Here is a 20,990-nt window from a genome sequence, read left to right as displayed (position 1 = left end):
TTCCTTTTTTCCCTATATCTTTGATTGTTTTCCAAACGTTCTTATTTTTTGTGTCCTTTCCTTTTGAGTTTCCTCAGATCATTTTCCACCATCTTCTTAAAAGCACCCAAACATTCAATGCCGGGTACCCTGGGGTTAAAAATAGAGTTGTTCCTTAATGTGGTTTGGGTAAATTTGGTATATTTCGATGCTTTTGGTTCTTCATACATCGCAAAATGTTTTGTCAGAGTCATTTTTCTCATAAATTTCTGTAGGTCAATATAGACCTTGAATTCATCCACATTCTTATCCGGAGCAAACTTTAATCCTAAATACAGAATTCTTAGTTCTTCTTCTTTAAAAATAGCATCACTCAAATAAAAAAATCCAGCTCCTTATAGTCCTTTCTTCTTTTTCTTCTTCCCTCCTCGTTTTCCTCTTGTCTGTTTCCTCTTTCTATATTTCTCTGTGCTTGTCCTGATTCCCTCTCCTGATTGTCGATCCATCCATTCCGTGTAGGTGCTCCTCGTCTCTGGGGGTGTGGATATCTCTGATTCCCATTGTGCCCTTTATCTCGCTCTATATTCCTGGGGGGTCTTCGTCATTTCTGCGGTCCTCCTATATTTCCGTGGTGCTCCATCCTGGTGCCTTGTATGGCCCATATTCATTTTGTCTCTCTGGGGGTCACAGCTAAAGCACACTACTACAGAAATCTGCTCTAAACGCTCAATAAAATGAGCACTGGCAATGAAAGGGTCCTTTTTAAGGGATGTAACCCACAGTGACATGGTTTGACAAATAAAGGTTCATGCCAACACAGGGTAGAAAGCCACTGCAATTAATTCAAACTTGGATCTAAACAGGGAATCCTAAAAGATGGGAATACCATGAGCCCATTCAGCAGTATGCCTGTGACTAGGATCACTAGAGCATCTACAGTGGGACGAGACCACTTAGCAATAAGTTCCCTTTCAAAGGGGAAAAGCTCCACCATTTTTTGTGGAGAGGCCATGGGTCATCCAGTCCTAATAGAGGAATGATTAAAACCATGAATGTAATGTGAAGGTCTGTGCATCTATTGGAGCTCTAAAAGACCCAAGGCCTGAAACAGCAGGCTGATCCTATAAATGCAGAGTAGCACATACTGCATCAACCAGGTAAGAAACAACCGCTTGTAAATCAGTCATCTGCAGGTGGCTCAGAAGAAACAGCCTCTTCAGTTGTGTGGACTCTGAAACCCAATTTAGAGACAGTAACGGGGGCCTCAGGCATTCTTAGAGTAGAAGGCCCAGAAGGTGTCAGAGCTAAACTCTACCAAGGATGGCCTAAGAGTGTGCTTAGAGCCTCTGCAAGCAGATTGCTTCAGTAATCGGGCAAAAACATCCTTTTAGGGATACCAGGTAAAAGCCAGATGCAGTAGAGGAACATGGGCTGAGCTTACCTCTTGAAGTGGGGCTGTTCTCTGTGTGCCTTTTAGAAGGCACCACATAACAGAAAAAAGGTCAAAGTGAGGCAAAGCTGATGAGGTTTTCAAGTGACTGGAGATGATCAAGTAACCATAGGCAGGCAATGAAATTAGTTTGGAGACTGGATGATCTATGTGGTGCTTCACGAGCAACAGTAGAATGGTGCTTCCTCTAGGCTGAATGATGGGAGAGAGGGCAGACCGCACAGCATTCCACCTAGATAGCAACAGCACTTCCAATTCCTTGAGACTTAAAGCAGACCTAAACCCTCCTATCCTTTACAACCAATGAAGTTGCAATCTTGACCTCTATTTGATCTGCAGATGTCATTATGCTGCACATGTGATCTGTTTGACACCAGCCATTTGACAGCTTGACAGTTCAGTGTAAGTTAGCATTCATGGTATGCCTCAAAAGTAACTGTTTTGAGAAGCAGATAAATGAGCGGGTTTAGAAACAAATATGTGTATGTCCGCACTAAAAATATCAAGCGTTAAACTACGTAAGGCCCCTTTCACACAGGCATTCCATTTGTCCGTTTTCATCCATTTGTTGACATCTGTTCTCTTTAAACGGATCAAAGACCTACATTTCTTCCGTTAAAACGGACAAAAAACAGATGTAAATGGGCAAACGCTCCGTTTTGCATTGGTAGTGGATGTAAAAAAAAACTGATGTAAAACTGATAAGCATCTGAAAAAACGTTAGTGTAAAAGGACCCTAAGGCCTCTTTCACACAGGCGCCTCTCTGTAGCAGATTCCGCTTGCTCAGTGGGGGATCCGCTGATCCCTGCTGAGCATGCGGATGACAGGTCTGTGTCCACTTTGCTGTGCAGAGCAGACACGGACACAGGCCCGCTCTCCTCTATGGGGAAATTGTATGGAAACGGACTGCCTCTCTGTTTCCATCTGATCCAATGGACGGATGGAAAATAGGACCACCATCTGTCTGTTTTTTTGCAGACAGGATCGGATGGTGGCGTGTGTCAGTTTCCTCTGACATCTCCTGCCCCATAGGGGAGACTGGAGGATCCAATCAGGACCGCCTGAAAAACTGATAGGCGGACCTGATCAGACAGCCCATGTGAAAGGGTCTTAAAACAAGAAAAAGTGTTGAAATTAGGGGTGCACAGAATGGAAATTTTGGTGCCGAAACAGATACCGAAAAGGAAGGATGCACTAGGCCGAAAACTGAAACCGAAAATGACAGTTTTTTAAAAATATTTATATATAATTGTAATATATTCAACTTTTTAATTAATATCATCAATTTAAATTAATATGAATGTATTGTTTGCCATTATTGGCACCTTTAGTGCAAGAAAGGTCAAGAAAAATGCAGTCTGCAGTCTCTAACCATCTCTTGTATCATGTCTGCAATCTCCTACTTAAACACATTGCTAATAGTATTAGCAAAATTTCCATTCAATGCACCTCTAGCAGCTATGATACAGAAGATGGTCAGAGACTGCAGACATGATACAGGAGATAGTCAGAGACTGCAGACATGATGCAGGAGATGGTCAGAGACTGCAGACATGATACAGGAGATGGTCGGAGACTGCAGACATGATACAAGAGATCAATGCAGCCTCACCAGTGTCCATCAAATGCAGCCTGCTTGTGCCCAGCAGCCTCACCAGTGCCCATCATATGCAGCCTCAACAGGGCATGTCATATGCAGCCTGCATGTGCCCAGCAGCCTCACCAGTGCCTGTCATATGCAGCCTACCAGTGCCCAGCATATGCAGCCTGCCTGTGCCCAGCAGCCTCACCAGTGCCAGTCATATGCAGCCTACCAGTGCCCAGCAGCCTCACTAATGCCCATCATATGCAGCCTACCAGTGCCCAGCAGCCTCAGCAGTGCCAGTCTTATGGAGCCTGCCTGTGCCCAGCAGCCTCACCAGTGCCCATCATATGCAGCCTACCAGTGCCCCACCAGCCTCACCAGTGCCCATCATATGCAGCCTACCAGTGCCCAGCAGCCTCACCAGTGCCCATCATATGCAGCCTACCAGTGCCCAGCAGCCTCACCAGTGCCCATCATATGCAGCCTGCCTGTGCCCAGCAGCCTCACCAGTGCCAGTCATATGCAGCCTACCAGTACCCAGCAGCCTCACCAATGCCCATCATATGCAGCCTACCAGTGCCCAGCAGCCTCACCAGTGCCCATCATATGCAGCCTACCAGTGCCCATCATATGCAGCCTACCAGTGCCCAGCAGCCTCACCAGTGCCCATCATATGCAGCCTGCCTGTGCCCAGCAGCCTCACCAGTGTCCATCATATGCAGCCTACCAGTGCCCAGCATCCTCACCAGTGCCCATCATATGCAGCCTGCCTGTGCCCAGCAGCCTCACCAGTGTCCGTCATAAGCAGCCTGCCTGTGCCCGGATCAGAGTGGCGATCTACGTGTGTCACGGAGCAGGGTTTGAATTGCCCTGGCCTCAGTAACAATGTCCTGCCTCCTGTGATCACGTCACAATGATTCAATGTCCTGCCATTGGATCAGTGTGCCGTCTATCACAGGAGGTGGGACATTGTTACTACGGCCCGGACAATTCAGCTCCGTGACATGCGGAGATTGCGGTGAGTAGGGAGGGGGGGTTGTGAAGGACTGGGGCTCGCTAGTGTGGCATTTCCCGCAATGGGCGGCACCCGGGGTGGACCCAGCCCCCCAGTTTTCGGCCGATAATTTTTGGCGGCTGAAATTTCGGTGCACCTCTAGTTGAAAAAATACTATATACAGTGTATCAACAAAATATTCACTTTCAAAATATTGTGCAGCTCAGTTCACAAGCAATGTGTCCATAATTGTACCTAAATCCAAATAAACAAGAACAAAGTCCTTAAAGCAGAGTTCTAGCCACAAACATTTTTTGTTTCACTGTAGCTGTTGACTTTTAATAAGGATACTTACCTGTCCAGGGAGCCCACGATGTCAGCTCCCCCAAGGCTGATTCGTCCATCGGATCGGGTGCAGGCGCCACCATTCTAACTAAGGGAAACCGGCAGTGGAGCCTTGCGGCTTCACTGCCGGTTTCCTACTGCGCATGCACAAGTCGCGTAGCGCTTTGTGAATGGCCAGCTTGTCTTCTGGGACACACACAGGTCCCAGAAGACAGCAGGGGGGGGGGCTCACCGCAGAAGAGGACATGACATCCTGAGCCACAGCCCGGGTAGAACGGTAGTACATTTAGTACTTCCAAAAAGGTACTTTAGAAAAACAATAAAACATTTTAGATATCCAAACAATGAGGGTTGGAGGGGTGGTCTTTCGTTTAAGACCCCCTTTCAAAAGTGGGTGGAACTCTGCTTTAAAGTTCACCATCTAGTAAAATACGTGCAAAAAAAAAAAAAATTTGAGTAAATGTCATGTCAAAGCACCCAGTGTCCTTTACCTCTTCAGGTACATGGCTCACCTTTTTCAACACAACTTAAAATACAAAGTAAAAATGAGTACCTTAAGGCTCAGTTCACACCTATGCAGTTTGCTTTTGGTAGTTTCTGCAGTGCTTTTTGCTGTGCGTTTTGCGGTTTTTGCACATGCGATTTTACTGTGATTTGCGTTTTTTATCCTTCTTTTTTGGCCAATTTGTTGTTGGGCAGATTAAAAAACGCAAAATGCAAATCGCTGCAAAAATGCAATACATGCTTTTCTGCAGCTTCTCCATTGAAGTACAATGCCTTGCAAAAGTATTCACCCCCCTTGGCATCATGCTGTTGGGATGTTTTTCAGTAGTCAGGACTGAGGGAGTTGAGGGAAAGATGGATGGTGCTAAATACAGGGATATTCTTGAGCAAAACCTGTACCATTCTGTGTGTGATTTGAGGCTAGGATGGAGGTTCACCTTCCAGCAGGACAATGACCCCAAACACACTGCTAAAGCAACACTTGAATGGTTTAAGGGGAAACATGTAAAGGTGTTGGAATGGCCTAGTCAAAGCTGAGACCTCAATCCAATAGAAAATCCGTGGTCACACTTAAAGATTGCTGTTCACAAGCGCAAACCATCCAACTTGAAGGAGCTGGAGCAGTTTTGCAAAGAGGAATGGGCAAAAATCTCAGTGGTAAGATGTGGCAAGCCCATAGAGACTTATCCAAAGCGACTCGGAGCTGTGATAGCTGCAAAAGGAGGCTCTACAAAGTACTGACTTTAGGGGGGTGAATAGTTATGCACATTGACTTTTTCTGTTATTTTTTCCTATTTTTTGTTTGCTTCACAATAATAAAAAAAAAAAACATCTTCAAAGTTGTGGACATGTTCTGTAAATTAGGTGATGCATTTTTCAAACAGTCCATGTTAATTCCAGCATGGGAGGCAACAAAACACAAAAAATGCCAAGGGAGTGAATACTTTTGCAAGGCGCTGTATATTGAACCAAAAAAGCAAAAAAAGCACTGTTTTGCATTTAAAAAAGTCCCTGACCCTTTCCAAAAACGCAGTGGCTGAAAAAAGTATAGATGTGAACGTGTTCTATTGGAAACAATGTTAAATGAACTAAAGTGACTTTCTGCAAAAAGCACCAAAAAACCCATAGGTGTGAACCAAGCAGTAAAAGGTATCATACACAATGCAATCCACTTCCAATCCTGTTGGAGCATTATGCAATCTTTAACAGCCATCGATGGGTTAAAGGATCCACGCTCATCATTACTGGGCTTGCAACAAGGTTCACACAGTTCCAGACTATTTGCCAATATGTAAAAAAGCAGAAAGAAAGGGTTCATAGCGTAAAACAATGCATTATTTATTAATAAAAACCATCATGCATACACTCACATTACCATGTGTGTTGCCCAACACTAAGGAGGTATTCGCATAGATAAGTAAAGCCACCGGCTCCAGCCACGAACATAGGCTGCGTGTCAAAGGGAGTGTGAAGAACTTCATTCAGAGTGTGGCTCTGCCTAACATTTTTCGACTTGTGTCATCATCAGAGGCAGCAACACACACAAATGTAATAAATAAAATTATAATAAACAATAAATAAATAAATATTGAATAATAAATTAAATAAATCAGTGGGTTTAGTTCCACTTTAACCCTTACCGCAGTGAAACCTGAGGGAAATTTGAAAAGTGCCCAACAGTACAACAGTGAAGGGGCTCCTGGTGCTTGGGCCGACTGGCCTTATTTAAGCTAGGTTCACACAGGCCTTGTTGCAGTTTGCAGTCTGTTTTTTTTTTTTGCAGATAATATACACATACAGAATATCAGGTAAATGAAACATCACATATGCATAATAATGCAGTCCACATAACCCCATCCCCTGCTCAGGGAAAAGAGAGACTTCAGTAAGAGTCCCCACCTGTGTTCCAGTGATTCAGTCTGTTTTTTTTTTCTCCAAAATAAAAAGAAATCAACTGTATACAACCCCCCCCCCCCCCCCCCGGGCAAGAAAAATATACAGAGTGGAATATTCCATTAGTCCATCATATAACTCAGTACCCCCACCCTCAAGTCCCTTCCACCAGCTTATGACAAATATATAGCTCTGTAGCTGTACTTCTTCATCTTTTACTTGTTTACCCCATCTTCCAGTGTCTACTTTGAGTCAACCCACCTAAACCAAACCTTCCTAAATTTCTTGGGAGCTCCCCTGGCCTCGTACGTCATGTGGTAGAGAAAAATGTCAGCATTCACAACTTTCAACCACATCCCTAACGTCATTCATTCCGTGTGGATCCATCTCCTCAGGGCCGTCTTTAATATTGACTGGGAAAACATTTTCTTGGGCCCCCTCTTTCATGCAATTTCGCTCTCCACATGCTTTGAGACATACAATAAATAGTAGCTAAACTCAAAATCAGTTTACTGATTCAGATCAGGCAGTGATTGTGGTTGGTTGCCAGAGGTTACAGTGTATCATTACCGCTTACTGACTGGCTGTTAGAGGTTACAGCACACATTATGGCTCACTGTTATTTTCTAGAGGTTATAGCACATGACTTCTGCTTGTTTATTGGTTGCTAGAGATTACTGTACATCAATACTGCCCACTGATTCATTGCTAGAGGTTACTGAACATTTATACCACTCACTAATTGGTTGTTAGAGGTTACTGCACATCATTACTGCTCACTGATTGGTTGCTAAAGGTTACAGCACATCATCTTCTCACTGCCTGCCTGCATAATCACATGCACCAAAATTCAGGGTACTCTGGCACCATGTTATTTTGAATAAGGGTTCCACCTCCAATTTGCTTACTTTTGCAGAACAGGATGATGCTAGGCTTAATGACCACAGTTGTAGGCAGGACCTTCAAGCATGCTCCTTTACCTCCCCAGTGGGCAGCATTCAGCAGAAGTAATGGTGGATGTGACCTCAGGGGGACATGATATACATATAAATGCTGCCTCTATTTACATATCAATGCCGCAGTCCACTACTATTTACATATTAATGCCGCCACTATTTACATATCAATGCAGGTTATTTACATGTAAACACAGGGTCTGCAGGCGAGTCATCTGTACATGCCAATAGAGCAGCAGCAGCAGAGGTTTACACTGAGATATCGGACACAGCACGGAAATTAAACTTCAAGGGATAAGGGAATTTGAACTGGGATAGTTGTCAGGTATTAGGCAGCTGCTTTGGGCCCCACTACAAAGTTTCCTAACTCCAAAGTACATTATTCTAAAGAAAAGCTTGGTGTGCTCATTTAACACCTCTTGCTCAAAAATTCCCATGAGACATCTCAAGAGGGAGCATATATTGGGAAGGTTGAAGTTATCTGCTATAAATTCAGTCAGCATAGACCATAATGGTCTCACCTTGGCACATTCCCACACCATATGAACAAAAGAGCCATATGCCCCCAAACATTTATGGCAAGTAGCGGAGTCCCTCCTGTGGATACGCAAAAGTCTGACCAGGGTAAAATACATCAGATGGAGGTATCCAAGCTGTATCATCTTATCCGTTGAACAGATGACAGAGCCCAGATAAGAATCCAAAGCATCCTGCCACAACTCCTCTGACCGGGTCAGGATCCCCAAAAACCCTTTCCAACAATGTATTCTGTTCCTGTACTTCCCCTATACTGAACTGCGCCACCGCTGCATGACACAGCTGGGCGTATCGAAAATCCCAGGTTCTGGGTATCCCAAATAGTTTGCTCAGCTAAGCAAAGGTACACAGCCTACCTTCCTGAAATATGTGGTGGAGATACTTAACCCCATATTTAGCCCATACTCTCCCATCCTCCAGTTTAAAAAATTCCTTGAGGGTTTCATTTTACCACAGAGGGTTATTAGGTGACTTCCACAGGGGTCCATCTCTCGTTTGTTGGGCGCAGATATGAAATATCCATCCAGGCAGTGCCATCACTGAACCCACCCTTCTACCCGGCACACCATTCCTATAGACCATATTCAGAAGAGTCTCCTGTGAAGCAGCCACCGCAGATTCCAGCAACGTAGTCGCATTGGGGATCTGAGGAAAAAATCTCCAATGCAGGAAGGACAGCTGTGCTGCAAAGAAATAGGCTTGTAAGTCCAGAAGGGCCAATCCCCGCATTGTAAGGGGCAGTTTCAGTACGGCCATGGACACCCTGGGGGCTTGAGATCCCCACAAAATCCCACCACAACAGAGTCTATGTTCCTGAAGACCTGTTTTGACACATAGGCAGGCGAGTTTGAGAGGATGTACAAAAACTTAGGGAGAAAGATAATTTTAAATAAATTAATGCTACCCATCACTGTAAGTGGTAGCTTCTGCCATTTTTGCACCTTCTTCCGAAGAGCCCCTATACTCGGTGTCAAATTTAACTCCAAAAACCTAGAGATGGGGAGCTGTACATGAATCCCTTGATATTTAAAAGATCCAGACAGCAGAATGGGACAATCAGCAGGGACCACTACCTGTTCATCAATGGGAAATAGAGACGACTTGGCTCAGATAATCCTGAAGCCAGAGAAGTCCCTAAGTTCCTGAATCAACCCAAAGGCCGCTGAAAGCGAGGGACCCGGATCCTGCAAATATAGTAGCCTGTCATCTGCATACAATGACACGCGTTCCTTCAGCTGCCCCAACCGGAGACGAGAGAAGGTATTACTAGACCTTAACTTAGTCGCTAGGCGCTCTATGGCCAGGGCAAACAGGAGTAGAGACAATGGAAAAGGCTCCGAGATAATACCATTAAACCGTAATCTCACGAATGGTTCGGTGTATGAAGGTTTCACCCAGGAGATAAAAACAGGGCCAAACCCAGAGGACTCCAGATGCCGAAACAGGTAAGGCTACTCCACTGAGTCAAAAGCCTTCTTCGTGTCTAAGGAAGCCACCACCCGTGTCTCAGAGTTGACTCGTCTAGCCTGAAGGTTCAGAAAGAGTCTCCTAATATTCATCTGAACACACCTACCTGGGATAAATCCCATTTGATCCACATTCACAAGCTTTAGTCTGCAACCTTCCCGCTATAATTTTGCCCAGGATTTTTGTGTCCACATTCATCAGCGAGATTGGGCGGTCCTTCCCCCCTTTTAGGATCAGGACCATCCAGAGCCTCTCTCATGCAAAGTGTCAGTCTACCATCCGACCTGGCCGATTCTGACACTCTCAACAGATGGGGTGCCAAACTATCCCTAAAAGTGTTGTACCACTCCGAGGGGAGACCATCCAGACCAGGAGATTTCCGGGGAGCAAAAGAGGAGATTGCCACCTTCTCCACAGTAATATCTTTTTCCAGAATGGTGCGGTCTTCGTCAGTCAGTGCGGGTAGATCAATATTTGATAAATAGGTCCCCAATTCTGCCCCCCCCCTCCCCAGAGGTGCACAACACATACAGTTCCCTGTAAAATTGAGCAAAGACGTGTAAGATATCTCCTGAGTCACATACTTCCGCCCCATGCCTGTCACAAACACTTATATATATATATATATATATATACACATACACATAATCCGGTCGGGCCAGGTATGCCAGCAGTCTACAGTTCTCCCCGAACTCAAATATGTGCCGCCCTTGAGCAAGTCCAAGTTTAGTGGTCTGATCCTGTTAGGAGGGCATGGTATTCCCTAGTTTTCCCCTGCAAATCCAGCAATCCCTCCTTAGTCAGGGTCCTAACATATTCTGCCTCTGCTAGTGACACCTTCCTTCTCTTTCACCTCAGAGGTGAGCTGCTTCTTGAATCCACTCACTCCCATCATGAAAACCCCTCTTAGAGTGGCTTTGAAGGCCTCCCACTGAAGGAGGGGTGAACCCACTTTCTCATTCTCAACCCAAAAGGTACCAATAGCCTAAGTACATTTAATCTTCACATATTCCTCCTGTAACCAGCTAGCTTCCATGCGCCAGTGACGGATCCCAGGTTTAGACCCCTACCTAAGGTTGAGTACAATTGCTCACTAACTCTAGTCCATCCCCCTCAGTAAGGACAGGGTCTATTCTGGACAGATTTATGCGTTTCAGAGAAGCAAGAGTATTCCTTGGTGTCCGGATGATGAAACCGCCATACATCCCGGAAGCCATAGGTAGACAACCATCCCGTAAAAGGGGCCGGAGTCCCAGGAGATGCCTCCAACCTATCCATAGTCGGATCCGCCACTGCATTAAAATCCCACAAAATGAAAATCTTCCCTTACGCTATCTCATACGTAGCCTGTAACATATCAACTAGATGAGAACGTGTAAAGAGAGGAGGAACATATAAATTCACAAACGTCAGGCACATTATTTTGACGACCAGAATTACATATCTTCCCTTAATATTCGATTTAATCGCCTGTATAACTATGGGCATTGCTTTGATAACCAAGGTAGATACCCCTCTGGCAGAGGAGGAGAAACTGGCATGGTAAACCCCAGCAATATGGGCCCTCCTGAGAGAGAGAACCCTGGCATCCTGCGAGTCTCCTGCAGCAGAATCAAGTGTGGTTTATATTTCTTGATATCGTTAAAGACTAGGAAGGATTTAAATTTAGAGTTGAGGCCTCTGAGATTCCATGACACCACTCTAAGATTTACTTCCATTTCTAATGATTCCAGCACAGCCTGAGATCAGTTCACCCATTCCCTCCAATAATGCAGGGGAGGATACCACGGCCCCAGGGCCTCCCTCCCACCAGGAGCCCACCGAAAACATGGGTGACATACTGTAACATATCCAAAGATGAGATACACTTTCCCCATAAACCACAAAGAACTTGAGTCCAGGAAAAAAGTCTTGCCCATGAAAAACAAAAACACAAACATACCCACCCACCCCCCCCCCCTCCCCCCACCCTGCACCCAGCCCCATTTGCCAGGCACTTATATCTCATAACTAGAGGTCGACCGATATATCGGCCGATATTTGGCGTTTTTTACTTAATCGGCATCGGCCGATTGTGCTGATAAAAAAGGCCGATTGTAACTTCAGCCGTGACTTGCAAATGACTTCTGTAATAGAAGTTAATGCAAGTTTCCTTAAGTTATCTGTGGAGAGGATTCTCTCCTCCTCTGGGCAGCCTGCCAAGTCTGATAAGAAGATACATTGTATCTCTTTCAGGTTCTTTTATCAATAGACTGAACTCCGTGGAGAAGTTTTCAGTTTAACCATTTAAAGACTAAATCTTTTCTGACACTTGTTGCTTACAAGTAAAAATCCTGTATTTTCTGCTAGAAAATCACTTAGAACCCCCAAACATTATATATATTTTTTTAGCAGAGACACTAGGGAATAAAATGGTGATTGTTGCAATATTTTATGTCACACGGTATTTGCGCAGCGGTCTTTCAAACGCAATTTAAAAAAAAAAAAAAATACACTAATGAATTAAAAAAAAACCTAAGCAGTAAAGTTAGCCCATTTTTTTTCGTCCAAAAGTTTTGATTACCTGTTTTTGTGTAATATAATATTTAAGATAGTTTTTTTTTTTTTTTCTAAATTATACATACAAGTGAACTGATTGGAGGTTTGTTTTGTTTAATGTTTAAATGAAAAAAAATTTCTGTATTACTTAAGGCGGCTTTCACACTGGAGCGGGCAGGCGTTCACGGTAAAACGCTGCTAGTTTTAGCGGCGCTTTACCGTCATTTTAGAGGCGCTATTCGGCTGCTAGCGGGGCGTTTATAACCCAGCTAGCAACTGAGGAAGGGGTTAAATGCGCCCCTGAAGCGCCGCTGCCAAAACGCTTTTCAGGCACTTCGGCAGTGGTGCGCATTCATTTCAATGGGCAGGAGTGGTGGAGGAGTGGTATACACCTCGCCAAAGATGCCGCTTGCAGGACTTTTTTTTACATCCTGCCAGCGCATCGCCTCAGTGTGACAGCACTCAGGATATCACACTGAGACTGCAGGGGAGCCGTTTTACAGGCACTTTACAGGCGCTATTTTTAGCCCAAAAGTGCCTGAAAAACGCCCCAGTGTGAAAGGTGTCTAAACTGTTAGATTTTATGAGATGAAGGGAAAAAAGAAAAAAAAAAAAAAAAAATCGGCCAAATATATCGGCCCAAAAAAATCGGCATCACATATCGGCCATCGGCCACCGCGATTTCTAAATATCGGCATCGGCCAGAGGAAAACCCATATCGGTCGACCTCTACTCATAACAGTCAACCAAAAAATGAGGGAAACGGATGTGAGGTTTATTCAAAACCCCACAGGTCCCAGCATCTGAGAAGAACCCAGTCCCTAGAGCGATAAAGAAAACAACAACCAAAACCCCCCTTAAAAAAATAAAAGGGGGTTAACACACTTCTTGCAATGTACAGAACAGTCCCCAGATCCCCTTTTGTAGAAGTGAGTCTGAACAGCAATATAACCGAGCAAGAAAAAAATTAGTCATCCAAATTACAAGCCAGACAGGGCAAAGGAGTATATTCCTGAGTAAGGTAGCAAGAAAAAGGTAGCAGGAAAAGGGGCATCCATCTATCCCAGCAACCAACCTCTCCTGGGCCATACTCCCTCCCCCCCAAGCAGACAGCAAAATGTCAGACGGATACATGGAGGACGCTGGGAACCTCCTCCCCCCTCGGGCGACCTCGGGCATCCATCCATCCAGAAGCTTCCACAGGAGTAGTGAAGAAGAAAACTTATTGCCATTATCCATGACCCGAAGTTTAGCTGGTTATAGCATACTGTAGATCAATTTCAAATCTGAGGCGTTTCTTCACAGGCTGGAAGTTGGCTCTCTGTTTCTGAGTGGCTGCCAAGAAGTCAGCCCCTGGCCCCTCTCAGAATATTTTCCAAGGCACGGAAGTGTAGAATTTTCGATATAATAGGGCGAGGGACTGCACCCTTCGGTGGGGATCTGCCAGGTACACGGTGAGCCCTTTCAATAGCAAATATTTTAGTGAAATTCCCAGGCTCCATATTTTTAGTAAGCAAACCTTCCAGAAACTCCTCGGAGTGTCTCCCCTCCACCCCTTCAGGAAACCCCACTAGCCGGATATTATTCCATCTCATACAATCCTCCATGTCAGCCATTTTCAAAGCTTGTTCAAACAGGACCTTTATTGCCACCTGTACAGCAGGGTCCATAGGCCTTACAGTATCTTCCAGAGAAGCAATACATTGATCAGTATCCTGAGCCTTTTCTCTTATCTTCTGCATGTCATGTTCCATGAATGAGAATTCAATCTTGAGCTCACCAAAGTGATCTATAAGCTTATTCTGGCAGCCCTCTATAGCAGACATGATCTGTGTAAGGGATGGCTCATCCATCCCATCCTCCTCCCAGCCTGATCTGCTTGTATGGTGCTCTAGCCTGTCCAAAGATCTCTCCCTCCGCTTTAACTGTGCCCTCTGGGGTCTAGGACTCACCCAATTGCCTTCAGGAGATGCTGGCTGGTCTGGGGCTGCACTTCTCACCTACCTCCCTCCACCTCCCGGCTGTCTGTGCCATCTTGGGATCCCAAGGCAAACCGTGCCAAACGTACCCCCGGCCAGTTTTGGTGGTGGTGGCCCGTAAGCTTCCTGCACACATCCCCCCGCAAAATCGGGCAGACTGCTCCCAAGATCAAAGCAGGATTAGGGATCTATGGACAGAGCTCTGTTTCTGCCGTCCTTAGATGCTGTGCGCCGGCTCCACACCCCCCCCCCCCCCGGCAGTTGGTTTTTAAAAGGAGTCCAGTGTAGTTTTACTTGTACCTGAACTGGTGTTCTGTCAAAACAGCCAACTCGTCAAAATCTCTAATTACATCACTTTCGGTAACTCTCCAGCAGCAGTAATTTCAGATTGTGACAACTTGGCTGTTTTCACAGAACAGTATACACTACGGTACACAATATAATGGGTAAACGCTGTTAGTCCGCCCGCTAGTACCCAACATGGCCGCCTCCAAGGCAGCGACCGCTTTTTTACTCCTTAGTCGGTGTTCTGTCAAAACAGCCAACTTGTTGTTTACCGTAGTGTATACGCTGCCGGTGTTCTGTGGAAACAGCCAGGTCATTGAAATCTGCAATTACTGCTGCTGGAGAGTCACCAGAAGTGACGTAACTGGAGATTTTGACGAGTTGGCTCTTTCGACAGAGTAGCAAAGAAAGAAAGACGGTATAGACCGTGATTTTGAGGGGTAAAGAATTCACTGAGTCACTTGTAGGGTGCGGTTGTGCCTCAGATAATTTAGGCGAAAAGGAAGACAGTGATAAAGGCACATTGTCAAAAGGGTAGGCACTGGTAACCATTAACCAAGCAGTTGAATTCCGTTATTTTAATAGAAAAAATATAAATGGTAGATTCCATATATTATCACTTTCAAACCTTGAAAACACAATACATACAAAAACATTTAAGAAAAAGACAATCCAGATTGTTACCCTACGTGCTGGAAATTTACTTATATAATCAGAATTTTTTTTTTACACTGAGTATAAAGATATATATAAATATCCCAGGCTAATGATGGTGATTTAATCAGACTCTGATAGATTCACTAGAACTCTCTTGACAGAACACCGGCAGCGTATACACTACGGTACACAACGAGTTGGCTGTTTTCACAGAACATTGGCTAAGGAGTAAAAAAGTTGTTGCCGCCTTGGAGGCGGCCATGTTGTTGAAATCAAATAGGACTCTTTATAACCAATTCCAGCTCAAGCCTATTCTGGTACTTCTCTCCTACATTTAAAAATCATATTTTTTGGCTAGAAAATTACTCAGAACCCCCAAACATTATATATGTTTTTTTTAGCAGAGACCCTAGGAAATAAAATGGCAGTTGTTGCAACTTTTTATGTCATACAGTATTAAACACAGCGTTTTATTTTTTTTTGGAATGCGTTTTTTTGGGGGGGGGGGACTTTTTCATTGATTAAAAAAAAAAAAAAAAAAAAACACTAAAGTTAGCCCGATTTTTTTGTATGTTGTGAAAGCTGATATTACACCAAGTAAATAGAATCTCAGCATGTCACACTTTAAAGTGGGAGTCCGGCGACACTTCTATTTTTTTTTTTTTAGGTCATTGAGACACTTTGCTAATCCCAAAATAATACTCACAGTTTGGGTGTAATATTTCCGCCTCTGTCTGTTTTCGTACTGAAGAATAACTTTAAAAATGTGATGCTGGCATGCTGGCTGTTTCCATCTTGCTTGTGGGCATGTGAAGCCCACAAGCATTGATTTCCTGGATGCGACGAATGCTGTTCATTCACAGCTTGTTCACGTGCATGATCATTGTTCCCACACTGAATCTTGGGAAGCCTGACACTAAGCTCCCAGGAGACAGTGCGGCGCCGGGGAAAGGCAATAAACACACCTACTCCCATGGGAGGAAAGACAGGAAGTGCCACAATAAAGTACAATATAAAGGTAATTACAGCAATAAAAAACATTTTCGTGTGGCATTTGAACATCTATGCAATTAACTGACGGGGGTAAGATTAAGTTAAAAATTTGAGTGGAACCCCGCTTTAAGATTGCACACACTTGTGGAATGCCGCCAAACTTCGGTACTTAAACATTTCCATAGGCGACGCTTTCAATTTTTTTATAGGTTACCTGTTTAGTGTTACAGAGGAGGTCTTGGGCTAGAATTATTGCTCTCACTCTAAGGTTCACGGCGATACTTCACATGTGTGGTTTGAACACCGTTTACATATGCGGTCGCGACGTACGTATGCGTTTGCTTTTGCGTGCGAGCACGCGGGGACAGGGGTTCTTTAAATAAAAAATAAAACATTTTATTGTTTATTTTACTTTTATTTATTTCTTTTGACACTTAGACCTTTTAAATGTTTTTTTTTTGGATCAATTTTATTTCTATTACAATAAAAGATATAAACATCCTTTGTAATAGGAATAGGGCATGACAGGTCCTCTTTACAGCGAGATCTGGGGTCTATAAGTCCTCAGATCTCTCCTCTAGGCTGGAAAGCCTAAAATAAAATAAAAATTTAAAAAATAAAAAAACAAACAAACAATCTCGGCTTTTCAGCCAAAGAAACAGCAGTGTTTACATCTGCCGAGGCCGGACATAATGGGGAGATTGCCGGGAACCATTCTTTAAATAATGGTAAATGGCCGCTGCTGGCCGATTCATTCTCTAGCTATGATTATTTTTACATGACAGGGAATCGCCGGCAGAAAAAGAAGATATCTGAATGATGACGTTCTTGGGCGGGAAGTGGTTAAGGATGGACTGCGTCTGTCCCGGAAATGTGTGAACTGGCTCCATTGCAAGCCAGTCTGGTTAAAATGTTATGCAAATTGGATGTGGTTAAAAACGCATCCAATTCGCATATAAGTGAACTGAACCTAAAGCAGAACTACAGTAAACGCATCGATTTAACTGTTAAAAAAAAAACTGTTAAATTCCCAGCAGGGTGGATTTGATTGAGTGCTAGTTCACACCAGACGCAGTTCCATTCGCTTTTTTCTGCAGAAAATGCATGCACAGTGTTTTCCATGTATTCCAATGGCTCTAGTTCACACCATGCAGTCAGTTTCCACACCAGAAACCGTTTGGAATCTGACTGCATGGTGTGAACTAGAGCCATTGGAATACATGTAAAACACTGTGCATGCATTTTTGGTGCAGAAAAAAAGTGCACGGAACTGAACGAAACTGCATCTGGTGTGAACTCGCCCTGAAATCAAGTCAACTTAAATCATGATTAAAATCACTAGTAAAAAAGCTTGATTTAAATCATAATTTTGAAAGAGCAACTGTCATCTCTGTCCTGCAGCAGCTCCTTCTCTGTTATTGATTCACTGACAGTCCCATTCACTTTAATGGGACGACTGGTGATGCGGCAGTGATAGGTGAGGGACGTGGCTGCAGCAGGTGAGTGGATGCCCGCTAACAGCCGTTGCCATGATGGATCTGAAATGACAGGTGCTCTTTAACCTCCCTAGCAGTATGATCATTTCAGATTTTTGCGTCTCAAAGCGGTACAATTATTTTGCATAGAAATTTGGTGTTTTATATTACAGGTCTGTAATTCTTAGCAATAACACACTTAGATCTGTCCACCAAGAGTCTAGTAGATATCCCGGGTATGATGAAGTTTGAAACACAAAATCATAAATTATAATATAATAAATATAAATAATTTTAAAAACATTAATATGATAATAATAATAAAATAAATTTCCCCACGATTAACTATCGCTCAATTCTGCAAGTGTTCTTATTTACTATCGCTGTTTTCTAGCTGGTCTAAAGCCACTTTTGACATAAAGGGAAACTTTTTGGTTGCTATGGACAATCTCAAGTTTCCAGGCAGAAAGAACAGTATATATAATAATAAAAAACTGCATGCAGGGCATGCGCCAAAGCACTGGGGACAAAAGGGAAGTGAAATGATTTCATACAGTACTGTAATCTGTAAGATTACAGTACTGTATGTGTTATGATTTTTAAATTTTTTTGAATTTGCCGCCAGGCTCCCCCCATGTGTTGCGACGCTCGCAGGGAACGGAGCCTGGCACAGAGAGGCTTCGGGCAGAGGACAGAGCCCGCAGACAGCGTGGGGGACATCGCAGGATCCTGGGGACAAGGTAAGTAACCTGCACCAGGATCCTGAGATGTAATCCCAAGTGTGGCTAATGGTGCTGAAATGTAACCCCAAGCCACACTCAGGAATACCGTCAGGGAGGCTACATGTAAGGACTCATTCTAATTTGTAGTTAGAATCTTTATTATTTGTAAACAAAATGAAGGTTTCTGATTTAGAATAATAAGCGGTCAGGTTAGTAAAACAGCAATATCAGAACCGATTCAGTCATATAGTTTGCAGTCTACATAGATTTGCAAAACAATGGGAAAAAATATATTCCTGAACTTTTATCTCATGGTTACTGTGAAATTGTGTTAATGCATCAATGCTCTTGCAGAGCTTGGATTTATTGAATAAGTTTACCAAAAATGTAAATATTGCAGAATATACAGCCTCATGCTACATAACTAAAGCTCCATTTCATGCTGAATAAACTAAATTATTAATGTATCCTAAACAAAAAACTATCTTTAGATAGATTTTTTTACTCCAAAAGCATTTTATTAAAATAAATTTGATAAAAATCAAAAAAATCGATTTAGATCAAAACATTGCAATTTTAATCCACCCCGATTCCCAGCATGCCAGCTATACAAACTGTCACAATTTCTTGTGCTCTCACCCAAACTGTCAAATGGCTGGTGTCATAACTTATCACATGGTAGCTGCAGCTCAAACAAAGGGTAAGATGGCAGCTCCCTTGGCTGAAAAGGATTGGAAGGTTTAGTTTGGCTTTAACCACTTCAGCCCCGGAAGATTTGGCTGCTCAATGACCAGGCCACTTTTTGCGATACAGCACTGTGTCACTTTAACTGACAATTGCGCGGTCGTGCGACGCTGTACCCAAACAAAATTTATGTCCTTTTTTTCCCACAAATAGAGCTTTCTTTTGGTGGTATTTGGTCACCTCTGTGGGTTTTATTTTTAAGACCGACAATTTTGAAAAAAAACACTATGGGGGTTTATTTACGAAAGGCAAATCCACTTTGCACTGCAAGTGCACTTGGAAGTGTAGTCACTCTAAATGTAAGGGGTAGATCTGAAATGAGTGGAAGCTCTGCTGATTTTATCATCCAATCATGTGTAAGCTAAAATGCTGTTTTTTATTTTCCTTGCATGTCTCCTCGGATCTACAGCAACTTTACTTCCAAGTGCACTTTCAGTGCAAAGTGAATTTTCCTTTAGTAAATAACCCCAAATATCTTTTACTTTTTTGCTATAATAAATATCCCAAATTTAAAAAAACAAAAACATATTTTTTCCTCGGACGCGCGCACCCCCTAGTGGCCAAAAGGCTAAGCAACGTAAGGTAACATAGTTTTGCCCAGGGGAGTCAACCTGCCACAGTATGACTGCGGCGGCAGGTCGGGAAGGGGTTAAAGGAAAAGAACAGCCAAAGCTCGTTTGGCTGTACTGTGTTTCCCCGAAAATAAGCCCTACCCCGAAAATAAGACCTAGCGTGATTTTCAAGGATGGCTACAATATAAGCCCTACCCCAAAAATAAGCCCTAGATAAACTGTAAAAACATGTAATCCATTTTGTAAATAGATTATATAATGTGCAGTGTTTCTCCTTGTGTAATTCTTTTGTAGAAAATACCTTATTTACAGCGCCGCTGGGTGCTCTCGTGACCCGCTGGAGATCTTCTCCTCTTCTCCCGGCTGACGTCAGCGGTCCCTCCCTCTGCAGTGCTCGGAGCAGGGCTGACATTAGCGGGGATCTCTGCCTCTCCCTCTGCAGTATTCGGAGCGCGGAAGAAGAGCTCAGGCGGGTCACGTGAGCACTGTAAATAAGGTATTTTTCACAATAAAAGTTACACAAGGAGACAGACTGCACATTATATAATCTTTTTTACAGAACAGATTACATAATTTTACAAAGACTTTAACCAAGGTTTTGGAATTACAGAATTTCATAATGCTGACTCTTGAGCTGACTGGAGGAGAGGGGGAGAGAAGACAGGGGACACAGGAACTTTTATAAAAACATTTTAGTGTTTTATTCCAGTTTTTTAGAACATACAGAGGGGTAAAAATGACACAGCACAAGCATTGTGCTGTCCATCATGCTTTAAAGCGGAGGTCCCCAACCACCAGGCCACAGCCCAGTAACAGGCCCGGGGGGGAGGATGGGTCGATGCAGTTTTTCAGGGACAATGGCTGGTGTTTTTTGTAGCCAAAATTATTATAAGACCCGGTCTTATTTTCGGGGGAAACACAGTACTTTTCCTGTGGATCACAGGAGTGCAGTTCGCTCTTCACTTCTGTAACCCATTTTCAGCAGACAGTCACCAGACTCTCTGCTCTAGAAGTTGTGAGAACTGAGGGATCTGCAGTGTTAGATCACTCAGTTCTTAGTGCTAGAGCCGGCAGGGGACAGATGCAGCATCGCACCGATGCTGCATCCACCTAGGCAAGTATAAATCTGCAACAAACCCAAACCCTATACTGTACTTCTCTTTTAATTGAATCTTCAGAGATAGGATCACACCTGAGGCTGTGCAACAGCTCAGGACCCAGAAAGCACCCTGCAACTAACAGTACACGAAGGTCTAAAAAGTGGCACAATGCAGAGCCTAGTTCCTGAAGCTTACACTGTATAATTATCCAATC

The 20,990-nt window shown here is 43.7% G+C and overlaps 1 protein-coding gene across 7 annotated transcripts in view; it reads right to left on the bottom strand.

The window, feature by feature from the left end:
- MUS81 (MUS81 structure-specific endonuclease subunit) overlaps positions 1–20,990 on the bottom strand; it is a 293,609-nt gene that overhangs the window by 247,228 nt on the left and 25,391 nt on the right. The window lies entirely within an intron of this gene.

This window comes from Aquarana catesbeiana, linkage group LG11 (assembly GCF_042186555.1).
Source record: "Aquarana catesbeiana isolate 2022-GZ linkage group LG11, ASM4218655v1, whole genome shotgun sequence".
Classification (NCBI taxonomy): Eukaryota; Metazoa; Chordata; class Amphibia; order Anura; family Ranidae; genus Aquarana; species Aquarana catesbeiana.
The sequence above is the reverse complement of the archived record's forward strand: the minus strand, read 5'-3'. Positions and strand labels throughout refer to the sequence as shown.